This window comes from Pipistrellus hanaki (assembly GCF_964339955.1).
Source record: "Pipistrellus hanaki genome assembly, chromosome: 10".
Classification (NCBI taxonomy): Eukaryota; Metazoa; Chordata; class Mammalia; order Chiroptera; family Vespertilionidae; genus Pipistrellus; species Pipistrellus hanaki.
In genome coordinates, this window is record NC_140512.1 from 48,719,961 (window position 1) to 48,726,283 (window position 6,323).

General features: G+C 38.4%; 1 pseudogene across 1 annotated transcript; it reads left to right on the plus strand.

The window, feature by feature from the left end:
* Positions 1-5,799: 5,799 nt before the first annotated feature.
* Positions 5,800-6,040, plus strand: LOC311629365 (dolichyl-diphosphooligosaccharide--protein glycosyltransferase subunit TMEM258-like; annotated as a pseudogene). The gene has a single exon. The product of its transcript is annotated as a dolichyl-diphosphooligosaccharide--protein glycosyltransferase subunit TMEM258-like (transcript).
* The last annotated feature ends 283 nt before the right edge of the window (positions 6,041-6,323 follow it).

The window sequence follows — 6,323 nt, forward strand, 5'->3', positions numbered from 1 at the left end:
AGGGCATGTGTTCTTCTCTATCTCCTCCCCCCCCCCCCCCCCCCATCTTCCTACTCTTCCACTCTGAAAACCAATGGAAAAATATCCTCGTATGAGGATTAAAAAAAAAATTTTTTTTTAAATAGTTTGTTCCTATTTTTCTTAAAAAGATTTAGAATTAAATAAATCTATCTATGTGAGGATGAATTAAATTGAACTAATACAATTGATCATTTTAAGTTTGAAAATTATACACACACACACACACACACACACACACACACACACACTCTAGAGCCCCAGTGCACAAAATTTGTGCACAGAGGGTCCCTCAGCCCAGCCTGCAACCTCTCACAATCTGGGACCCCTTGGGGGATGTCCGACTGGCAGTTGGACACCCCTTTCGCAATATGGGACTGGTGGCTCCAACCCTACCTGCCTGCCTGATCACCCCTAACCACTTTGCCTGCCTGCCTCATCAACCCTAATCACTCACCTACCTGCCTGGTCTCCCCTAACTGCTCCCCTGCTTGCCTGATCACCCTTAACTGCCTCTGCTTTGGCCCTGCTGCCACAACTTCATCCAGAAGGATATCTGGAAGGTCGTTAGGCTGTCTGGTCTAATTATCATATTATGCTTATATTATTATAAATATGTATAATTACACAGGAACTTTATTTGTTTAACAAAATTTTCTCCTTAATTCAGCCTAGCTTTGTCCAGTTTAACAGTACCATGACTCACTTGCCTTCTTTTAACCAGATCTCTCCACCTTTGCACTAACTGAATATCCACTCCCTTAATCATTAAGCCCGTAGGCTAGTGGTCGCAAACCGTGGCTCAGGAGCTGCATGCAGCTCTTTGGCCCCTTCAGGGTGACCCTTCCACAAAATACCACAGCCTGGGCAAGTCTATTTTGAAGAAGTGGCGTTAGAAGAAGTTTAAAAAATTTGTCTCTCAAAAGAAATTTGTACTGTTGATATTTGGCTCTGTAGACTAATGAGTTTGCCGACCACTGCTGTAGGCCATCAGGTTCTGGTCAGCATCAAACTGTCTTAAGAAAAGGCTTTAGATCTGTTGATTAAGGGAACAGAGATTTCATCAAACTAAAGATGACATTTTAACCTCACTTATGATTCAGCCCTAGGCCCCATGAAAGCAGACTTACCCTACTGATCACACCCTCATGAAATCAGACAAAATGATGCAAGGCTGACAACAGGACCTGATCCAATGATCAACTACTATCTACCCTAGTCCCAAACAATTAGTAGAGCATGTGATCTCCACTCCCTTAGTCACCATGACTAATGATTTTCTCCCTATACAATCTATCTCCTACAGGTCATTGGGGAGCCAGGTCTTAGACCACAAACTCACCTGTATCTCCAGGCTTAGTGCCAATTATTTAAATAAACCTCTATTTTCTTAGCTGCACAATCCTGTTTATGTTTTATTGGGCTTTTATTCACACAGGCAAACAAACTGTTACAAACACAGGTTGGGCTGCCTACCATGATGAAAGCCAGTACTAATGAGTGAGGTGCTGGTTAAAAGGAAAGAGGTTTATTCAGATGCTGGCAAGTTGAGAAGATGGCAGACTCATGTCCAAAAATGATCTTAACATCTTTTGTCAAGCCAGTGACTTTTATAAAGAAAAAGAGGGGACCTAGAGGTGTGCAGGCAGTGTTCTACAATAGCTGGTTTCAATAGAGATCTTGGTATCATTGTATTAAATTTATCTGCGACAGCTGAATTATTGTGATCTATCAGCACCTAATCAGAAACCAGAACTGCTGGTTCCTGTAACATACTAAAATAGAGTCTAAAGTAGAAGTTATTAGCAACAATTTCTTTTTTTCTGTTTATATTTTAACATGCTTGTTAGTACATTTATTTTGGTTAGTAAAAGATTATATATTCTTCTCTGTTACAAAAACACTTTAGTGGGTAACATACACAGTGCTTTAATAACTTACTTGGTGTTTTAGAGAGCGATTTGGCATAGCAGCCTTGAGATTACAATTTGAATTGTATAACTGAGCAATTCCTTAGTATATTTAATGTAATTAGGATTCACATTCCAAATATGTAACAATTTATAATATTGGGTTTATAAGTTATAGAAGTGAATTGGAGAGCTTGTTTTCAGTAGACAATTTAAATGCTTTAAAATGGAATATTTTGCCGAAACCGGTTTGGCTCGGCAGTAGAGCGTCGGTCTGCGGACTGAAAGGTCCCAGGTTCGATTCCGGTCAAGGGCATGTACATTGGTTGTGGGCACATCCCCGGTGGGGGGTGTGCAAGAGGCAGCTGGTCGATGTTTCTCTCATGGACGTTTCTAGCTCTCTATCTCTCTCCCTTCCTCTCTGTAAAAAATCAATAAAATATATTTAATAAATAAATAAATAAATAAAATAATAAAATGGAATATTTTGAATGCACAAAGACAGTTAAAATGATTACAATATTAAGTGTTTGAAGAATCAAAAAGTAATTATTGAAATTTATACATTTAAAATTAGCCTAATAAAATTTATAAATTTAATTTGTCTAAGAAAAAACTGACTTTTGAATTTATAACTTTAATAAAGTAAGTACTGGATTTGAAAGCAAAGGTGATCCCTGTAATAATCTTTTTACAAAAAGTTACCTTGAAGGACACCAAAAACTTATCAACTTTTTATTAGAAATATTAATCTCATCTTTCCATAGAACACATTGCTAGGTTTCCCAATATGTTGTCAGAAAGATGGAGCTTAAGATTCTCTTTTTTGCCCTGCTGGAATGGCTCAGTTGGTTGAGCATTGTCCCATGCACCATAAGGTGGCCAGTTTGATTCCTAGTCAGGGTACATACCTGGGTTGCAAGTCCCCGGTTGGGCCATGTACAGAAGGCAACCAATCAATGTTCCTCTCATTTTCCTTCATCTGTCTCTAAAATCAGTAAATATATATACTGTCTCTAAAATCAGTAAATATATATACTCTTTTTCTCTTGCTTTGATTTTGGAACTTTACCTTCAGTTTTCTTCAAAATCTAATTCTGTTTTTTTTTTTTTTTGGTGTGAACATGAAAACTCATGACTTGCTCTTTTACACCTGAATATAATACAAAAGCAATAGGAGAACAAAAGAAACTCTGAGTATTCCATTTTCAGTGAAATTATAAGACATATTTAATCTGCATACTCCAAAATACATGTAAAATTTTCCAAATCAACTGATTTTGGCAGAAGCCTGGGGCAAGATAGTCAAGAGGAGAAGCAGAATGAATTTCAAAAGATCCCAGTAGTGGTAGATCTCAGAATGTTCCAGCAACAATATTATCCTAATGGTGGGAGACTCAATCTGAACTACAAATAACTGTGTCCTTCATTCTCAGCCTAGAGTGAAGAAATTGGAATGAATTGGGCTTGTGGTAGAAGCCTTCTTGAAAGCAGGTTGATTAGAGAGCACCATTCACATAGCACTATATTTTTAGGGAACTGAGGGCCCAGGGGAAAGTGATTTGTGGTTGTTGGTATTCAACACAAAAAATTATTAGGTTAAATTTCCTTTAAAAAAATATTTTTATTGATTTCAAAGAAGAGAGAGGGAGAGAGAGATAGAAACATCAATGATCAGAAGGAATCATTGATCAGTTGTCGCCTCCATGCCCCACACCGGGGATTGAGCCCACAACTGGGGCAAGTGCTCTAACCAGGAATTGAACCGTGACCTCCTGGTTCATAGGTTGATGCTCAACCACTGAGCCATTATGACTGGGCTTGAGTGGCATTTTCAAGATAACATAGAAAGAATGCATGTAAAACAAAGATTTTAAATGCAATCATGTTCCCCAGCTGGTGTGGCTCAGTGGTGGAATGCCTCCCATATGCACCCTCACAGGGAATTGGGTCGAATCCACAACCTAGGTATGTGCCCTGACAGGGAATTAAACATGTGACCCTTTGGAGTATGAGCCACACTGGCCAGAGTAAAATTATAAAATTATACTAAATTTATAAATTATACTAAAATTATAAAATTATACTAAGAAAGTAGAGAATGGATGGGAGAAGAAAATGAGAAAAAACATTACATTTATTATTCCTCATTTTAGGTATAGCAATCAAACCAGAAAAAATATATGTTAAAACTGAAATGAAATAAGCATTTGAAATCATGTAATATAAATAGGTGGTCAATTCATTATTTATGAGAGAAATGCAAATTTAAATCATAATGCAATGGTACTAATACCCACAAGAATATGTAGAATGAAAAATTATTGGTGAGGATGGGAAGCAATTGGAACGCTCATTACTTTTGATGGGGTTGTAAATTGCTACAACCACTTTGGTATACTAAACTGTACATAACCATATGTGTGATTCAACATTTACACGCCTGTCTATCTATCTATCTATCTATCTATCTATCTATCTATCTATCTATCTATCTATCTATCTATCTATCATCCAGCTCTACATCTCTATCTCTATCTCTATCTCTGTCTCTGTCTCTGTCTCTGTCTCTTGTCTATATACAAGAGAAATGCATATGTGTTCACCAAATGCAAAATACAAGAATGCTGCCGAAACCGGTTTGGCTCAATGGATTAAGCTTCGGCTTGGGGACTGAAGGATACCGGGTTTGATTCCGGTCAAGGGCATGTACCTTGGTTGTGGGCATATCCCCAGAAGGGAGTGTGCAAGAGGCAGCTGATCGATGACTCTTATCGATGTTTCTAGCTCTCTATCTCTCTCCCTTCCTCTCTGTACAAAAATCAATAAAACATATATTAAAAAAAAAGAAAAAAGAATGTTCATAGCAGCCCTCTTTAAGCCCAAATCTGAAAACTGCTCAAATATTCATGACCCACCGAATGGATAAATAGTATATCCACACAATGCTACACTGTACAGCAATTAGAATGAATAAACTACAAAAAGACATGACAATGATAATAAATCTCTTAAATGTATAATGTTGGGCCAAGAAGAAAGTCATAAAAAAGTACATAAAAATACAAAATATGCAAAGCTAATTTATGACCTCAGAAGGATAATCTTGGTAGTTTTGACTGCAAGAGGACAAGCGAGTGGTTTCTGGGATGTTGCTCAGTTTGTCATTCTTGATCTAGATGATGATTTCATGGGTGTGTTTTCACTGTGTGAAAATTCATCAAGCTTAGGATTCATCACTTAGGGTTTTATACTTTTCTATATCTATGTTATACTTTATTAAAGTATAACAACAACAACAAAGAAGGAAATTGATTACATAAGTGATGTTGAGAAACCAAAGGTTGGTGAGGCAACTCAGAGATTAGCAACAGCATGAAGCAAACATGCTTCCAAGGCTGAAGGAACAAAGGTGACAGTATTTGAGCCCAGTTAAGAACTTCAGTCAGGCTCTGAGCCCTCTACTCAACAAGGGCTAGACCTTGTCCTCTCATGTCTGGCTGGCTGAGCCCCCTTTTAACAAGAATCCTGCTTAGTCAGTTCAGTGAAAATTTTGTGCCCTGGATATCTGATCAAGTTCCTCCTTCCTCACCCTTGATATCTAATTCATGGGCCTGCCTTTAGTAAAAATCTTGTTAGGCCAGTTTAGCAAGAATTCCCCCTATCCTTGATACCTAATCAAGTTCCTCTTAGTATTTTTCCATTCACTGACCCCTTCATTCTGCTTATTGGCTATAAATCCCCAGCTGTCTTTGCCGTATTGTGAGTTGAGCTCAGCTCTATACCAAGGTCTCCTTTCCCTACTGAAGTAGTTTGAATAAAATCTGTCTTGCTGGGTGGCAAAGTGAGGGATTACCCTGTGCCCAACAAAATGATGCTAAAGGTTATGAGCAGATATACCAACCCAGTGAACCTGTCTGTCTTCCCCCATCTGAACCTGGTACTGTTTGCCATGGGCATGTTCTTTACTAGCTGGTTCTTTGTTTATGAGGTCACATCCACTAAGTACACTCAGGACATCTACAAAGAGCTCCTCATCCTTTGGGGGGCCTCACTCTTCACAGGCTTTGGGGTCCACCTTCCTGCTGCTCTGGATCAGCATCTACCTATGAGCTCCCAAGGGTTCCAACCAGACAGCTTCACCAAAACTCTGTCTTTGTCATTTGTTTTACTATTTCTGCAAGTATCCCATCTACTGCTCACAATAAAGGCAGATGTGTGTGTGTGGGGGAATCTGTCTTGCTACCTGGTGTATAACTTTCCTTTTATTCTATGTGTAATAGGATAAAGTCATCAGTCTTTCTGGCTCCATCTTGTTCAAGCCTGTCAAGTTTCTATATATGTCAGTTAGCAATTTCTGCTTAGTCCTATATAGATATGTTCATTATTAAAGGA